The following is an 18683-nucleotide window of genomic DNA, read 5'->3' as shown; positions in this document are numbered from 1 at the left end:
TCAATTTATTTTACCTCTTTTTTCCTTTAATTATTAGAGACCTCGGTTCACAATTGCTTTATGTTCCATAAATAGACAACATTGTACTTGTAGGCTGCACAGAGGAAATTGTAAGCTACAAATTGCTTTTATTATCTGCTCATCCAGACTTCCATCTGCCTGGTTATTGGCCAGCCGCCGGTCACGTGTGTGTGGCAGCAGCAGCTCGGGTTTCAGCTGTGTGTTCGCTGCTGTGTCGCTGGCCAGCTCCGGGGATGAATTGTCCCGCTTCCATACTGTGTGATGGGGCCACCGAATCACCGCAACGTGCGGGGACGGCTGGGGCTGCGGGCGCTGCGCTGGACAGAGCTGAGCGGTACAAGCTGCTCTCTGTGTCCCGAACAGAGATCTGCACAGCGCTGATCAGCGGCCTCAATTATTCTATCAAAGTGCCAAGTTCAACTTTCACCGTGATATCTCCATCCTGAGGACATCACATGAACTTCAGAGTCTGGACGTCGCTTGTCAGAACTCCGAGCGAACTTTCTCTAGGAAGAGTACGCCAAGTTGTGACAATCCGCAGACAAATCTGGTAAGCCATCGTTTACAATAAACTATTGTGTGTGATGTTTACTGTGAGAAAGTGATGTTCTGCCCGCAGTGGCTTCACAATGTGGAAAAGGATATTGTTTTTAATGCCTACCGTGATATATAAAGCACCAGCATATTCCATCGCTCTGAAATAATACCTATATAATGTACAAAATCAGTAAGGTGACAACCAATCAAAAAGCCCTCAGTTCAAAGGTGCCCATTTACAGTACAATTTTTAACAAACGATCATATTTTCAAATGGATCATTCCTATTGAAATAAAAGATCGTATTTAACCGATCCACATCACTTAAGGTGCCTATTAACGGTGCAATCTCCTGAATGATAGGATAGGGTAGTGGTGCTGATCAATGACAAATGATCGGTCGATTGATTGTGAATTTTGGATCGATTCTATTAGTCTGATCGGATTGATTATCATTTTCTTCTCCATTGATCATTCACAATCGATCACAATGATCAAAAAGATTGTACAGTCAATAGGCACCTCATATTTCAACTTGAGATCATATCTAAAAACCACTTATGATCTTATGATTATATGTAATGTAATTGTAATGTACCAAACCCAATTCCGGGCATGACCTAGTCGTGCTTAGCAAATAAAATTCTTATATATATATATATATATATATATATATATATATATATATATATATATATATTCGATCAATAATAATCGTTCAGGAGTAATTGGGCCCACCCACCAGCTTTTCATGTTTCCATACAATACGATTGGAATAATTTGGCACAATATACGATCGTTCACAAAAATTTGTACTGTTAATTGGCGCCTAAAGTTGTGGAAACTTTGAGAGATGGGTCATTATTAATAAGAGTAATCATAATCGTTATTACTGCTATTTATAGAGTGCCATTATCTTCTTTAGTTAAAGTGAGAAAGAAAAAGTGCTCACTAACGGTACATTTTTTTTGAACAATCGTATTTTTGAACAGATTATTCAGATTATATTGTATGAAAACAGATGCGGTCAGGTGAGCCCAATCGATCCTGAATGTATTCATAAATGCGATGTTAGCTGGTTTAGATAGCATTGGAAGTTGGGTTCTTTGATGCTGTGCATTGATTGAATATGATCTTTTCTGTTGATCTGAATGATTGTATCAAAAATAAGATCGTTTGCTAAAAATCGCACCATTCAGGGGCACCTTAACACATTCATTTTAAGTGATACAAGGGATGATGGCCTGACAGCATCCATGTAATTAAGGCGCCAGGAAATTTGGGCGCAGGGTGAAGCAAAAAAAGTCTCACCCTGCTCCTGCAAAAGTTCCAGCGGCGTTAAATACTATTCCACCTCCAGGCCGCAATGGACTCAGGGGAAACATGCAATTCGCATGCCAGCTATTGCTGGTGGCCGAATTATGCTGATTTTATATTAATTTGGGTTCTGTCTTTTGACGGCTGCCAAATCACCGTCTGAGCACCGCTATAGGCGTAATTCCCATTACGGCCTATGGTGGCGCATGGTGCGTCCAAATTTCTCTGCTCTGGTATTGCTTTGTCTTGGGCCTGACACGGATCAATTTTGTGGTGCAGTTTTATAAACAATTGATTTTATAAGTATTGTAAAAACATTCTTTAAAGCAATCATTTGTTTACTTTAAAGTAACACTGAAGCGAAAAAAAACTCATGATATAATGAATTGGTTGTTTAGTACGGATAATTAATAGAACATTAGTAGCAAAGAAAATAGTGTCATATTTTTATTTTCAGGTATATAGCTTTTTTTTTATAACATTGCATCATTCTCTAATAATTGCAGTTTCCACAATACACGCTATTCTGAATGATTTCACAGGGCAGGCTACTGACCCTTTGAGCTTTTCTCTGCAGAAAAACCGTAAACAAAGAAGAAACAATGAGAGACAGTTGAGATAAGTGCTTCTAAATACAGTGCTGTCCGCAGAAGCTCTTTTGCATTGATAACAACTGAAGTTTCTTAACTCTTCCTGTACTGGAAACAATATGAGACTCATATCTCTGCTCCTAATGTTCTATTTCTTAGCTGTACTACACATACAAATCATTATATCATAAGTTTATTTTCACTTCAGATTCCCTTTAAAGATGATCAATTTAATTCAATTCTAGATAATCGTAATATCCAGGTGCATTGCATAAAATAATATTCTTTGAAAAGTAATCACAACAAATCAGTTGTTCTTTTGCTGCCAGTTGATTACATATAGATGCAAGCACTTTAAAGGGAATCTAAAGTGAAAATAAAATTATGATATAATGACTTGTATGTGGAATACAGCTAAAAAATAGAACATCAGTAGCAAAGATATGAGTCTCATATTGTTTCCAGTACTGGAAGTGTTAAGAAACGTAAGTTGTTAACTATGCAAAGGAGCTTCTCTGAGCTCTCTGACTAATGTAGTCAGAGCAATGCTGTTCTCTGGAGCACTTATACATCAAAGAAACAGTGAAAGACCACTTCAGATAAGATTTTACTAAAGAGAAGTTCAAAGGATCATTAGCTTTGCTCTGTTTCATGGTTATAGTTGCAAATATTAGAGAATGATGCAATGTTAAAAAAAGCTATATAACTGAAAATTAAAATATGAGACTTTTCTTTGCTACTATTGTTCTATGAATTATCCATAATACACATACAAATCATTATATCATAAGTTCAGTTTCAGTGTCACTTTATTGTGGTATTATTGTAATCTTGACGTGTGTGGCTGAATAATACAGACAATACAAGATTAGAAGGCAAAGAACCAGGAGAGAACTACCCTAGATTGTAACAGCCAGTCAGCTATAATCTCTGCCTCCAGACTGGTGAGTGATGAGGTCTGATTGGTTGCTATGAGCTGCTATACTTTGAGCAAAAGGAGCAGCCATTTCAGTAACTGGGCAAGCCCCACTGTATAGTCAGAAAAACAAAAGTTTGCTTTCCTAAAACAGAAAGAATTTGCGATAATTCAGGTTGGAGCGAGCTCGAGATGTCTCCCAGGCACCACTGCTGAATATATGCAAATTAACCATTGTACCCTTAGAAGCTAAACACACCTCCAGAACCGCTGGAATGCAATGATGTGTCAGCTTGTTAATATGTACAGAGCCATAATAATCCAACATGCATACAGACTGTTTCGGATTGATTGATCCTCATCAGTGCATGGCATGGATTAATTTGGCTCTATGGAGTAGGGCTTGTAAATCCAAAAGGCACAGGCTAACCAGCAAGCTCATGGTGACCCAGAACTCATTGGGGTGTGTAAGGGACTACAATGGTCCTAAAAGCCCCCTTACTAAGATGTTAAGAAAAACAAAAGTTTGCTTTCCTAAAACAGAAAGAATTTGCGATAATTCAGGTTGGAGTGAGCTCGAGATGTCTCCCAGGCACCACTGCTGAATATATGCAAATTAACCATTGTACCCTTAGAAGCTAAACACACCTCCAGAACCGCTGGAATGCAATGATGTGTCAGCTTGTTAAATTGTACAGAGCCATAATAATCCAACATGCATACAGACTGTTTCGGATTGTTTGATCCTCATCAGTGCATGGCATGGATTAATTTGGCTCTATGGAGTAGGGCTTGTAAATCCGAGAGGCACAGACTAACCAGCAAGCTCATGGTGACCCAGAACTCATAGTCAGGTGGGGGGTTATACTGATCAATTCTGTACAAGGAGACTTTTAAATAAATTCCAATAAGCAATGCTTTGTTCTTGGTCACCCAATATTGTCCCCATTCCCAGGCTATTCAGGATGTAGGGAGCAGAGCTTATACTTACCTGTCTGCTGGCATGTGTCTTCTCTACACTGCAGACACCGAACGGGTACATTTTCTGCACAAGTTGGATCTGAGCCTTATTTATTTACTGTAGAAAACCATTATACCAGAATGAAATAGCCACTTTAACTATCTGCGGACTGCCTGTACAGTGTGATGCTATCAGTGCCCCTATACCCTGGGGATCAGGGGATTTGTCCAGTGTTTGGGCTGGAGAAGTTTGTTTGCTTGTTGGTAATCCTCCTCAGCAGGGTGTACTCTGCTAATCCTGTGTAATCATTTGTAGAGATGCTTTCTGTAAACCTCTGAGCTGTTAACTAAAGCAGAGGATTACAAGACATCATTAGACATTATTTGACATGCTAATGCTCCTGGCTGGACAGACATGGGTCCCCACAATAGCATGGGGATTATGTCTTCTGACTGCCAATGTGATCTCTGGCCTCAGCTACTAATTGGCACTTGTCAGAAGTCCTCTCAGCAGTGCTCAGACACTTGTCAGCTGTCGCTCTCAATTAGTCAGACTCAGCACACCTCTCTATCTCCCTCTCACACTTTCTTCTTTCTCACACTTTCTCTCCCCCCACCCACATCTTATGCTGGGAATACACGGTTCGTTTCTGCTGTGCGTTTCTGTTCTTAAAGCGGTTTAAAACCTGACATAATATTCAATAAAAACATGTTTTCCTACTTTTTATATGCCATACGGTTATCATATTTGCATTTGTGCATAAGTATTATTATTCATTTAGATATTATAGGTTTCCAAAAGTACAGTTTTTTTGCTTTGTGAGCTGACTTTGCATTTTATTAATAACTGGTTTTATTCAATATGTAGTGAAAGCTGACATGCTTTGACTCTCGGTCTCCAGCTGCTTCTCCACAGTCAGAGAATGTGTCATATTCCTCACTTGATACATTTAAGTAAACCCAAGATAACATAATCTACAACTTCAGATGCGTCCACATTTCACTACACTGAACTTTCAAGCTCTGTGTGTAACCTTTCGAATACTGGTCTAGTAAAAAAAAAATGCTGGTTGCATTTAATATGCTGTAAATAATGTTTTAGAGCAAACATGAAACGCTGGGTTATATTCCGCATTAATCGTTTTTTGTTTTTTTTTGCCGCTCGATTCTGCAGTCAATTCTCTTATCTTCCGTTCGTTTTTCTTATCTTTTTCCATTCACTTCTATCAGAAATCGGGCAGCAAAAGAATCGAAAGGGAGATCGGACATAATAGCGGCCGCTAGTGAAGTATTTAAAGTTACACGTGTTGCTATGTAAGCATGGTGGTGGGAGGGTCATGGTTTGGGGTTGCATGAGTGCTGCAGACACTGGGGAGCTACAGTTCGTTGAGAAAACCATGAATGCCAACATGTACTGTGACATACCGAAACAGAGCATGATCAGAAACTGGGCCACGGGGCAGTATTCCATCATGATAACCACCCTAAACACACATCCAAGACCACCACTTTCTTGATGAAGAAACCAGGGGTAAAGGTGCAGGACTGGCCAAGAATATCTCCAGACCTAATCCCAATTGAGCATCTGTGGGGCATCCTCAAGGTGGAGAAGCGTAAGGTCCACCAATATCCACCAGCTTTGTCATGGAAGGGTTGAAGAGGATTTCAGTGGCAACCTGTGAAGCTCTAATAAACTTCATGCCTAAGAGAGTTAAGACAGTGCTGGAAAATAGTGGTGGGCACACTAATTATTGACACTTTGGGTGCAATTTTAACATTCTTCACTTAGGGGTGTGCTCACTTTTGTTACCAGCCTTTTAAACATTAAAGGAAACTTGAGATAAAGGACACCTCAGGATTTTTACTTACTCAGGGCTTCCTCTAACCTTCTGTAGTTAATATGGTCCCTTAGATTCCATCCGGTCCCCTCTATTGCGTCAAGGCCATGTGCGCACCATCGGATCACACTCCCATCACTAGAAGCATTCTGGCCAGGATTAGCTCCAGTTTTTCTGAATTGTCCATGCGTGGAACGCTCCCGGGCCATGGCAGCACGATGAGGAAGCGCGCACAGACCGCATAAGAGCAGTGGCCCATGACTGGACCAATTTGGGAATTTATCGGGCCAGAGGAGAGGAGAACGGAGGGGAAGGGGCATAGTCGGAGGGACCTTACGGGCTACAGGGGTCTGGAGGAAGCGCAGATAAGTATAATTCTTGAGGTGTTTTTCATCTCAGGTTCACAAGTTGGGAAGTGATTTTAGTTTCAAATAATTTTATTAGACACAAAGTTAGTTCATAATAAACATACATACAGTACGTTTAACTATCCCAATGGGACAATTTAGTGCTATAGCTTATAAATGCAAAAAACAAAAATGCAATATATAGTTCAACAATGGTCACATAGCATCTCAGGAGAAATCAAAGATCAGTGGATCAGAGCAGGAATGGATAACGGCATAAATCACAGCCTAAGTCCCGTAATAATGGAGAGCTGTGACGTTACTGTATACAGAGAGGACGGGGCACGGGAGCGTACTATAGTAGGTCAGTACAAGAAAGCCAAGGTTGCCACGTTTTGGTAAACACTTCCATCGTATCATTAGCATTTGCCAATAAGCTTCCTGATATACGTATACTGGTAATAATAGTGTCCATGAGATCTAGGTATAGTGAGGGTTGAAGCCATTGCCTAGCAATGGGCAACCAGGCAGCCTTAGAGACATGCTAAGCTAGCCTATATTGAGGGTATTTCCAGCCCCAGGCCTGGCACCTAACAAAAGCATCAGGGGGTCGGGACAGGTTGACTCCCTCAGTTCGGTATTAATGAATGAGGTAACCTTGGCTCAGTAACGTTTAACAACAGGGCAGGATCACTACATGTAGGTGAATGTACCAATCTGACCACAACCCCGAAAGCAAAGGTTTGACTTAGCAGGGTATATAGCATGAAACTTAACTTGGGTAAGGTATGTCCAATGGATAATTTTATAATTCTTCTCAATATGTGAGAAGTAGCTCAATTAGATTGCGAGCTCCTGTGAGGGACAGTTAGTGAAAAGACTATATATATTCTCTGAAGCTCTTCGGAAGATGTCGACACTATATAAATACTAAATAATAAATAGTAATAATAAAGTAGCTGCTCCCCTTTGCTAATGTAAAATAGCATTTTGACCAGAATTCGGTGGAGAGCGTAAGGCCTAAATCTTACTCCCATGCCAACATAGGTTGAAGTTTAGAGGCCTCAAGCTGAGTAAAGATAGGATATCAGTCCACCTTCAAGGGGTCTCAGCTCTCACCACATTTCAGTATATGTTAGTGGGACAGAGGGGTAGGACTTCAGGGGAAGTGATTTTAAGGCAAAGCAGAGTAACTTGCATTTGATTTTTTTTGCCCTTAGCAACCAGTGTAGGTAACAAACAGAAACATGTAAAAGAGGATACCTCACCACTGTTTAATTGTTCTGTTGAGTCTTCATGCTGCTTTTCTATGTTTGATTTAGAGCTACCAGCATTGGTGTAGCATTAGGGGATGCAGAGGTTACAACCACACCAGGGGCCATTGGACCAGAAGGATCCACTAGGGGCATTCCCTAAACTACAGTATTACCTCTTCAATATTGGTATTGATCTCCTATATATGCTTTAAATAGTGATAATCATTAACAAATTGTTCCCCCCTCTGTCCACACTGGATGCGGTCGCACTCTTAGCAAAGGATTCCAAGTTGTTTGTAAGGGTGGGAGAACATCTAACCAAAATAGAACACCCCTCCCAGAGGAGGGTGGGCAACACAAGGGGAAAGAAGCGCCCAGATGGTGATAAAACTGTTGAAGGCCTCTTGCACACTGCAAGCAATTCAGATTCAGATTCCGCTTTTTAATCTGTTTTTACTTCCGATTCAGATTCAGATTTGCAGTTTGCTCCTTGCACACTGCAAATCTGAATCTGAATCGGAGGTAAAAACTGATTAAAAAGCGGAATCTGAATCGGAATCGCTTGCAGTGTGCAAGAAGCCAAAAACAGCTTAAAAAAAGAAAAGGTTGACGAGGTTTTCCTCAAGACAACAAATTTGTATATAAGATTCACAAATTTTATTAAGCACTAAGCAACGCATTTTGTGGGTCTTTTCCCACTTCCTCAGGCCAAATACAGTGCCAAAGAAAATCTCAGCCTGTGTAAGGGACGCCTCTGGCTACCAGATCTCGATAGTTATGCCCCTGCCGGAAGAGCAGTGAATACTTCCTCCAGTGTACATGAACAATACGATTGCCAAATATAAAAAACAAATCCAGAGCCCGTGATAATGCAGTATGTTTACAAATATAAATGTATGAGTATAACAAAGGAAAGGTACTCACAAATTTGGGTTACCACTAAGGCAACCACTGGATCAGCCGGTGCGGAGATTAACCCTGACCCCACTTGGGTTATAAGTCACTCTTTGTAAACAGGAAGGAAGACGGGGTAATACCCCACCACCAAGGTTGGACTCAAGATTGCAAGTTGAAATTTTAACAAAGGCATCAGTGTAGAATAAAATGTTTAAAAGAATTTTAAAAACAGAGGTAGTGGTGGACTTACTTCCCCAGAAGACTAAACAGTCAATTTATCTGCAACATTCACTTTATTTGTAACTTTAAGTATTGCAATGAGTTTTACGAGTCGAAGCACGCTTCCTCAGGTTATAACAGGAGTGACTAGGAGGATCAAAACATACCAGCTCAGCCAATGTCTATTACAGATCATATACATCAATAAAAATCAATATAACGATTTATATTGATTTGAATGTATATTGATTTTTATTGATGTAGATTATCTGTAATGGACATTGGCTGAGCTGGTATGTTTTGATCCTCCAAGTCACTCTTGTTGTAGTCTGAGGAAGTGGGCTTCGACCCGCAAAACTCGTTGCAATACTTAAAGTAACGAATTAAGTGAATCTTGCTGATATGTTTTGTCTTCTGGAGGAGGTAAGTCCACCACCACAGCCCTTTTTAAACGTCTTTTAAACATTTTACTCTACACTGGCACCTCTGTTAAAATTTCAACATGAACAATACGATAGCAGCATTAATATATTTTTTCAGAATCTCAGACAATAAAAATGTAAAGAACTCATATGCTTTCTTGGTGCAATAACTCCCAGACAATGAATAATAGATAAATACATATTTCAGATAAGCTAAACTATGAAACAGGAGATGCTGAGGATTCCAAATGTCAGGGGGGCTGTGAGAGTGCAGGATTAACCCCCTGCCAATCTGTAAGTGGAAAGAATTAAGTGATTTTGCTAATTAGTTCTTGAGATTAGAAAGTGAATGGGGAGGGAGGGTATAACACAAAGATTAGTTATACCAATGCCCCCAGGCTGTCTGTAATCAATAAAACATAAGTACATTATATTAGAGGTGATTTACTACTACGTGTCCCTTCCTACACTGGAGTGGGATCTCAGTAGTATGTCCCACTGTTTATGTCGTATCTATGGCTATACATATCATAAAATTATTACACTGGGTTGTTCAGGGCTTTGAAAAAAAAATGTTCATCTGTTGTATTGTAGTAAGCATGACAGTAGCAGCTGAATTAAAATGATATATGTATTTAATAATATATAGCAAAATTCCGACACTTTCAGTCGTGTGCTGTGACGGCGTTTGTTATGACTTACATTTGCGGTAAAAGTGTGTGTCTGTTACTGACCCATTGCTTTCATAGACTGGGGGGCTCAATTACTAGAAAACCTGAACTCATTTTATGCTGGGAATACATGAGATTTTTTTTAGTTGATGTACTGTCCAATCGATTTTCTTATCAATTTCCATTCACTTCTATGAGAAATCGATCAGAAAAACAATAGAAAATAAGATCGGACATGATGGAAATGATCTATCGAACCATCTATCTGCTGAAAAAGCTTATGGTGTATTCCCAGCATCACAAAGAGCACTGATAGGATGTGCCCATTGTGACCAATCAGAAATCATTAGTCTCTTCCTGACTGCTGGCTATGGATTACTTTACCTTGTTAACATGGATTACTGAATACCACTTTTCTGTACTCTCTAGTTAAATGGAGTTTTTAAAGCTATAAGTAGGCTTTTATCTATATAATAATCTAGTTTCAGGTTTAAAGGACAACTGCAGTGAGAAAAATATGGAGGCTGCCATATTTATTTCCTTATTAACAATACCAGTTGCCTGGCAGCCCTACTGATTAATTTGGCTGCAGCAGTATCTGAATCACACCAGAAACAAGCATGCTGCTAATCTTGTCAGATCAGACAATAAAGTCAGAAACACCTGAATGCTGCATTCTTGTTTAGGGTCTATGGCTAAAAGTATTAGAGGCAGTGCGCGTCATGGGGAGTTTACTGCACAGGCGCAGTACAAGAAAACTTCGTACTGCGCCTGCACAGTAAGCTCCCGATGATGCACGCATGAGCGACAGCTGCAGGGGGCCGATAGAATCCTCAGGTACGTGTCCGTTTTTGTTTTATTAAACATGCCACAGAACCCCTTTAAAGTGGGATTGTAGTAACAAAACTAAAATTTCAGTAACTATTCTTAGGCCTTTTCACAGAGTGACGGTGCGTTTTATGCGACGTTAAGGTCGCATAACGTGCCCCTAATGCAACGCATTGAAAGACTATAACTTGGATGTTATAGTACATTCTTTAGCCCTGCGTTTGGTGCGCTGTTTTCGTCGCACAGTGATGGAATGAAAACGGCGCATGCGTTACATTAAAAAAAACATTACTGAGCATGTGCAACACACACAACGCAGCAGATTTATTGCTAAACGCACAGCATACAGCACTTTCTAAATATTGCTACAAGTTACACACAACGCAACGTGTGCACTGTGAATGTTGCACAGACTTAATATTGCTGTGCGTTAGTCCATGTTAAAACATTTTCTTACGTGCGACTTTAACGTCGCACTGTGAAAGAGGCCTTAGTTACATAAAAGTACATTTCAATTTGACAGCAATCCCACACGTTATCTGTGTGTAGAAATGTCTACTTTCACTGCAGAGAACAGTACAAGATAGCTTACCTCTGGCTAATGGCAAATAAAATCATTGCCGGCTGAAGCTCTCTGGCATGTGCCTTCACTGCCCCTCTCCACCTCTGCTGAAGTGACTGTTCAGCAGAAGGAGGTGGGGTAGAGAGAAGAAAGCAGAATCAAAACAGAGGCTGAGGGGCAGAGAGTATCTTCTGCCTCTGCCCATGAGACAGAGATAAGCTATCTTGTTTTGCTCTCTGCAGTAAAAAAGACATTTTCACCCACAGAGAATGTGTGGGATTGCTTTCATATATTCCTTTCTGGCATTTTAGTTTTTTAGTTAGTTAGTATCCTTCTCAGGGTGGCCGATAGTTAAAACTATGCCACACTTGTAGCTGCCCAAGCCAAATGCGGCAAAGTTTTAATGCACAGGACGTAATAGCACGTCCCTGCCACCACAGATCTCCGCTGATTAGACAGTCACAGTGATAAGGAAGTGATTTTTTTTTTTAAATGCTGTGATCCTCAAGCGGCCAGAGCATGTAGGTCCTAAATGGGATATAATACCACTTTAAACAACGTATACACTTCCCTGATCTGTTGTCCAGAATCATCTTTACAGTTTCTGGTGGTGGTTTTGGAATGATTACTGAGCACATTGACTGGTTGGCACCCGGAGAGAAGCACTGTGTACTGCTTTATGGAGAGAGGGGGTGAAACCCCGCTCAGGCTCCAGTGTAAATAGTCAGATCTGCTCTATTTCCGCCACTAGTGCACCTGTGTGCAGCGGTGACAAATTCCGACAAGCAGACTTTTGGGAGTCCCAGCATTAGATCGCCTCTGCTGAGCATTACAGGATGATATAGAGGATTCCTCCTCCCAAGCTAAGTACCCCCCAGGGGTACTGTTTTCCCTTCAGATTCACTTTAAGGATATTTGGTGCCCTAGTAAAGTAGCTTCCAGGTTATTGGCCAGTTCCCACCCCATCTTTTTACCATAGGACAGTTGAGTTTGCCATCGTATCACAGCAGTAGGACAGGGCCGGTCCTGGACTTTCTGCTGCCTGAGGCAAAGATCGTGAAGGCGCCCCCCCCCTCCTCACCACCCACGGGCACCCTTATCCTCCTCCCCACCCACGGCCATCCTCGCCCTCCTCACCACCCATGGGCACCCTTACCCTCCTCCCCACCCACGGCCATCCTCACCACCCACGGGCACCCTTACCCTCCTCCCCACTCACGGGCACCCTTACTCTCCTCTCCACCCACGGGCACCCTTACCCTCCTCCCCACTCATGGTCATTCATCCTCACCCTCCTCACCACCCACGGGCACCCTTATCCTCCTTTCCCACCCACGGCCATCCTCACCACCCACGGGCACCCTTACCCTCCTCCCCACCCCCGGCCATCCTCACCACCCACAGGCACCCTTACCCTCCTCACCACCCATGGTCATTCATCCTCACTCTCCTCCCCACCCACGGGCACCCTCACCCTCCTCCTCACCCACGGGCACCCTTACACTCCTCCCCACCCACGGTCATTCATCCTCACCCTCCTCCCCACCCACGGGACCCTTATCCTCCTCCCCACCCACGGTCATTCATCCTCACCCTCCTCCCCACCCACAGGCACCCTCACCCTCCTCCCCACCCACGGGCACCCTTACCCTCCTCCCCAGCCATGGTCATTCATCCTCACCCTCCTCACCACCCACAGGCACCCTTACCCTCCTCCCCACCCACGGTCATTCATCCTCACCCTCCTCCCCACCCACGGGCACCCTCACCCTCCTCCCCAGCCACGGGCAACCTCATCCTCCTCCCCAGCCACGGGCACCCTCATCCTCCTCCCCAGCCACGGTCATCCTCATCCTCCTCCCCAGCCACGGCCATCCTCATCCTCCTCACCACCCACGGGCACCCTCATCCTCCTCACCACCCACGGGCACCCTCATCCTCCTCACCACCCATGGGCACCCTCATCCTCCTCACCACCCACGGGCACCCTTACCCTCCTCCCCACCCACGGGCACTATCATCCTCCTCCCCACCCACGGCCATCCTCACCCTCCTCCCCACCCACAGGCACCCTTACCCTCCTCCCCACCCCTTCTAAATAAATATACCACCTCCTCCACCAGTCAGTCTGACTACATTACATAACATTAAAATACAAAAAAGGAATCCGACCCGACCCGACCCCACCGTGAAGAGCAGCCAGAGCCTGGGGCAGCCGCAGCAAAGTGACTCACCGGGGATGGTGGGGTCCGGCAACGACGATGGCGGAGGGCAGGCCAGGCGTCGGGCACGAGCCAGCATCCATCTTGTGCCGGCGGGCAGAGGGCAGCGAGCTTGCTCCTCCATCTCTCGCTGGGCGGGCAAGGCCGGGGGACAACGGCGGGCTCATCATTGTCACGGGCGGAAGCACTCAGTGACCGTGACTATCATGGCGGGCAGCGGGCGGAGGCAGCGTGACTCCTCCAGTTACTTCCGTCCCGAATTCTGCAGGCGGAGCAGAGGCAGCGCAGCGGTGCAGCCAGGACAGCCTCACAGAGGCCTAGTAGGCGGCAGAGCTCGCCTCGGACTCGGAAGTCCTGCATGGTGGGTGGGCGTCACGCAAGTGGCAGGGCTGGCGCCGCGTCACTGTGCACACAGGCAGGCAGGCCAGGGTCACTCACCGATTCGGTGTGCTGCGTGCTGCCACTACCAGGCAAGGAGTCTTCACTGCAGTACTTGAGGCGCCCAGGCGGGCGGCGGCGGTAACCGGTAGGTAGCACAGTGACACTCCAGTGACCAGTCCAGTCTCTCCAGAGGGTGGCAAGAACCAGGAGCAGACACTTCCTCTTAATGCCTGGTGCCGCCCCTCCACTTCCTGCCGCCTGAGGAACCCGCCTCACCCCGCCTCATGGGCGGGCCGGCCCTGAGTAGGACACTGGATAGTGACTGTAGCAGCATTGGACATCCCATTTACTTGAAATGAGGAAAGCATGAAAGCCTACTAATTCTGCCACACACTAAGCATTACATCACATTTTTCTTGCAGGGCATTTGTTTTGGAAACTGATAGCATCTTCTTGCACATTTCCCTTTTCCAGTCCTCCAGCTTGCCCATCCTCCGGTACTTGGCATGAGAAGAAGCTTCAAAAAATCCCAAGCCACCAGCCACAATTGCTTCATACATCTCTTGATCCAAAAGGATTTATTCTGCTCCTTCCCCACAAATAATCCTACTAGGAAAATATTTCCCTGCTTATATGTCCCAGAAGACCAGTTTGGGTATGGAAATTTAGCCTGCAATTATATTTATCTATATGCTACTTAATTTGAGGACGGCGTTAAATAACACATGCGAGTGGCCTGCTGTGTGCTATGAAAACACTGCCGCCATAAACAGGCCTTCTTACACTTTTCACTAAGTAGTAAATCAGAATATTTTCATCGGACTTTTTACTTTCAAATCCACAGTTGTTTTATTAGATTAACACTTCCACTGTCAGAGGCACTAGCACGTGTTACAATGTGGACGGCCTAGGTACACAGCGGAGCTGCCAAAACTTCACATGAAGGATTAGAACTATACTAGCTTATTCAATGAACGCAAAGGGCAATTCAGCTAATAGGAAGTTCATACTGCAACTACTGTAAATACTGTAAACTGCAGGCCACTGTATTCTGTACATTATCACAATGTTGTAGAACTTTTACAAAGCGCTAATATTTTTATTGAGCTTATAGAATGAAAATAAAGTGACCATGTAGTGGATCCACTATTATATCCTGAAACAGAAGTGTTTAATAACAGCACAGATTTTTCAGGCTTACCCAGCCACGTGAAAAAATCCTGCAGTTAAAATTGCTCAGTAAAGGTGACCATACGCTAATAGATGGTCACCAGACTCAACCATCAGATCCTTCAACAATCTGATCTGATCTGAGAGGGATCGACTCCTTCGCCTAAGACACAGATTTTCAATAGATCTCAGCATGAAATCTATTGAATATCTGTGGGGCTGCGCACTGTCTGCCAGACCCGGCCCCCGATCTATATCCTTCCCCCCCAGGCTGTGCTGAGTGCAGGCAGCAGAGTTTTCACTCACCTATTCGCCAGTTCATGCCTTCTCATCTACCGCCGGGCGGTCGTTCCACCCTGTGTCTCCCCTGTGTCACATGATAAACACTAGAGGCACCGTGACATGTACCTCATATTACAACTCGAGGCCTTTTAGTGTTCGGCCTCTAGCGTTCGTCACCCTACACAGGCACCCCAGGAATGAAGACACATCGAGGAGCGCCCGGCAGGGATGGAAAGAAAACACACACTGGCGGATCGGTGTATGACTGTAAGCTCTGATTGTCAGTTGTCACATAATTGAATTGCGCATTCCAATCAAGAGATATCTTCCATGTGGCGTGATTAACTAATTTGATCAATTTCAGCTGAAAATGGGAAATCGTTTGCAGCATCGAATACTAGCAGGTTGGATCAGAGTGATTGAATCTGCCAGATATCGATAGGAAACATTGCTAAGTTTATGACCACCTTGCTAAGCCCCAAGTGATCAATGGTCACCTCTCCCTGATGACTCATGCTGTCAGCTCTCTGAAGACAGTATGAGTCATCAGAAGGGAGGGAATGAGGCGTGATCAATTGGAAGTCAGCAAGCAGGCTTTAAAGTGTAACTGTTGGGCATAAAATCAAAAATCAATTCTTTATTTTTATCTAGTAAACAAGTAATAAGGATGCTAAGCAGGCAGTCCCAAAAAAAATTACTATTACTTTTCTTGTTGATAAATGATCATTCCCCAGTTTACCTGAGTCTTATTTGGTACACACAAAATTTGGTACACAAAAAGGAAGTTGCAGGGCATGCTGGGTTGTCCTTTTTTGCTTCTCTATTTCCCCTCAGACTTAACTAATACAGCCTGATTGGCTGAAGCATCTTTCCCTCTGTTCCTCTCTGATTGGTCAATATTTCTCATGCTGAGACAATGCACTTTCTATTGTGAAGGGCGGTAGTGCATACACAATCAGGCAGAGGAGAGTAAGGGAGTAAATTATATCAGTATCGGCTTCAAAATAGCCACAGTTAAAATGGGAAATACTAAGAAGGATTTTCTCTTTTTTTACTGTAGAAAAATCACTAAAATCAAAACGTGGACAGTGCAATGCTCTCTCAGAGCCGCGCCTCCTGCCGCTCCCCCGCCTCCCTGCAAGTTGGTGAGAGACACACAGTCTCTCCTTGCAACATCGTGACCCAGAGGTCACAAAAGTGAAAGTGGGCCTATGCAGCCCGCAGGAGCAGCGGGGAGCAGCAGTTCTTGAGGATACTTGATCCGCTCAGCCCCCTGGATCAAGTAGCCTACTTTTTTTTATTTTATGAGCCCACCTCTGGCTCTCTTTAAGTGAACATGGCCTCAATTCACTAAGTTTATCTCCTGTCTTTAATAACGTTTCTAGAGTGATCACCATGGTGACGAGGCATGTAGTGTGCAGGAAACATTTTACCTCAGGCAAACCTAAAGTTAACTCTTCTGTCTTTACGTTAACTCTTCAATCCTTAAAAGAACTCCAGAATTCTAAAGTTAAAGACAGGCTGTTAATTAACTGCGTGTGAAAATAACTACAGAGGAGGTAACTTAAGGAATAAAGAGATAAGATAACTCTCTCACTGTGTGGAGGTAAGTTTTTTTCTCTTGCCTTATTATCTCCAGCATAATATTAGTGAATTGAGGCCCATGTACCTTTGAATCAATGAACAGAAAAAAATGGTTGTTTGAAAGGTTGGCTGCGGATATGTTCCAGGACTGAAGCATTGGAATGATTTACCAAAAGGATCACTTCAAACATTCAGGTGCAATGGATTTAAAACAAAAGTAAAAATTTGATGAATCTAATTTTGGTGTTTTATTTATTTATTGATAATTTACAGGATATAGGATCAAACCGTTGATCAATAAACTTAAACAGAACCTAACAGAAAATGTATTTATTAATTGTGTGACACTTAGGAAGTCTTGGGGGGATTTAGTCGAAGTGATGAAATCTTTATGTGTGTGGTGGTATTTTAGCTGCTTTCTCAAGTTAATCACAACATGTGGAAGGATGATGAAGCTTGTATGTGGTTATAAGCTGTGATCTGAAATTGGGCCATCCAGCTGTTTGTGGTCTCCACTGTCATCTTGGACTAACCCTGCTTGGGGAATTGAAGGTCTTCCAGGCTTGAATTTCTTGGCAGATCAATGTTGCATTGTGTTACAAGGGAAGGTCCAGTGTAATTTCTCTCCATAGGAAGCAGCATGCATGCTCATCTAGCCCACCCTAGTTGCATTGCCCTACACTGATCCAGCACATTGTTGTTATGCTTTCCAGTTCAACAGATATCTGAAAGCAGCAGGATCAGCCATACTATGTCAGGAAGAAAAAACACATATATACGTAGATAACTACTCGTTCTACTTACATAACACATGTATTGTACTGTCCACATTTTGACTTCAGGAAATTTTATATAGTAAATAAAGAGAATTCTGTTCCTGGCATTTGACATCTTGATTCCCTCTGACTAAAGCCAACCCTGATGTCATTTCCTCCCTTACTACTTTTTTTTCTCCTAGAATCTGCTCTGTCATAACTAGCTTGCTTTGTAAACATGTGGACACAACCATGGATCAGGTTTCAGCAGCTTCACACTGAACTGCCCCCAGCCAATCAGTGAGGAGCAGGAATATGGGGGGGGGGGGGGGTGATGACAAGCTGCCTTCTGTTGGCAATGGCAAAATAGATCCAGGATGACTGAGATAATATTTATTACAGCAGAAACTTTTCTGATGAGATTGGAGTGCTTGCAATGCAGGGTGAAGCTCCAGGCTGCATAATGAACACAGAGCAGTATAATGAAGTATAATGTATAATGAATTGTAGGTGAAGTATTGATAAGGAATAGAACATTAATAGCAAAGAACAACAGAGTAACCAAGCAGCTCAGGTAGACCCAAAACCACAAGGAAAGTATAGGGGACTAAAAGAGACTGAAAAGTCCTCCTACTAAAAAGCAATGCTTAGTGTGCTTTTCCTTCTTAAAAAAGAAGGTATTTGCAATAATTCAAATTTTAAGTGAACATCTGTGGTTACCCACAATGCACCGCTACTGAATATGCAAATTATCTCTTTATGCCCATGAAGCCAGGCTTACATCCAGAACCGCTGGTGTATAGCAAGCCTATAGCTTTAACAATTACAGAGCCACATCAATCCAACATGCAGACAGCCTGTTTTGGACTTTTGGTCCTCCTCAGTGCATGGCAGGGATTGATATGGCT

General features: G+C 43.2%; 1 long non-coding RNA gene across 1 annotated transcript in view; it reads left to right on the top strand.

Moving 5' to 3' along the window:
* Nucleotides 1–206: 206 nt before the first annotated feature.
* Nucleotides 207–18683, top strand: part of LOC137544007 (uncharacterized) — a 91713-nt gene continuing 73236 nt past the window's right edge. The window contains exon 1 of the long non-coding RNA XR_011025697.1: nt 207–571. This is a non-coding gene — a long non-coding RNA (uncharacterized lncRNA). The remainder of the gene's footprint in view (nt 572–18683) is intronic.

The sequence above is a fragment of the Hyperolius riggenbachi genome, chromosome 2, assembly GCF_040937935.1.
Source record: "Hyperolius riggenbachi isolate aHypRig1 chromosome 2, aHypRig1.pri, whole genome shotgun sequence".
NCBI classification, from domain to species: Eukaryota; Metazoa; Chordata; class Amphibia; order Anura; family Hyperoliidae; genus Hyperolius; species Hyperolius riggenbachi.
This window is presented reverse-complemented; position numbering and strand designations above follow the sequence as displayed.